The sequence below is a fragment of the Brassica oleracea genome, chromosome C9 (genome assembly GCF_000695525.1).
Source record: "Brassica oleracea var. oleracea cultivar TO1000 chromosome C9, BOL, whole genome shotgun sequence".
Taxonomy (NCBI): Eukaryota; Viridiplantae; Streptophyta; class Magnoliopsida; order Brassicales; family Brassicaceae; genus Brassica; species Brassica oleracea.
The window spans coordinates 5,184,247-5,184,622 of record NC_027756.1 but is presented as its reverse complement, the minus strand read 5'-3'; the positions used below and the strand labels follow the sequence as shown (position 1 = coordinate 5,184,622).

The 376-nt window shown below is 35.1% G+C and overlaps 1 protein-coding gene across 1 annotated transcript in view; it reads left to right on the top strand.

Moving 5' to 3' along the window:
• The window catches only part of LOC106314176 (uncharacterized protein At4g02000-like), a 7,956-nt gene that overhangs the window by 6,690 nt on the left and 890 nt on the right, over window positions 1-376 (top strand). The window lies entirely within an intron of this gene.

Sequence of the window (376 nt, the reverse complement as noted above, 5' to 3'; positions counted from 1 at the left end):
GGAGTTGTGTGCGCATTGGGATAAGGAAGAGACGAAAGAAACTTCTTCCACCAACTCCACCAACTGCAGGAGCGACCGTAAAGGGAAGGGCGTCTTCAAGTATAACTTGGGTGCTCAATCTATTGCTTCTCTGGGAGATCGCATGGTAAGTTCAGCCGCTTTTTCTTCAATTATTTAAGTTTTGATATTTTATTTTTTTGTCTGAGATGATGCAGAGGATGTACCCGAACGAGGTGTTCCCGGACATGCCAAACCCGTAGTTTTGTTTTTCTAAAAATTCAGAATGTTTTATTTTTATTTGTGAAACTTTGAATATTAATTAATATGATTTCAATTTTAATTTTAATTTTATATTTTCGAATTTAAATTTCAAATT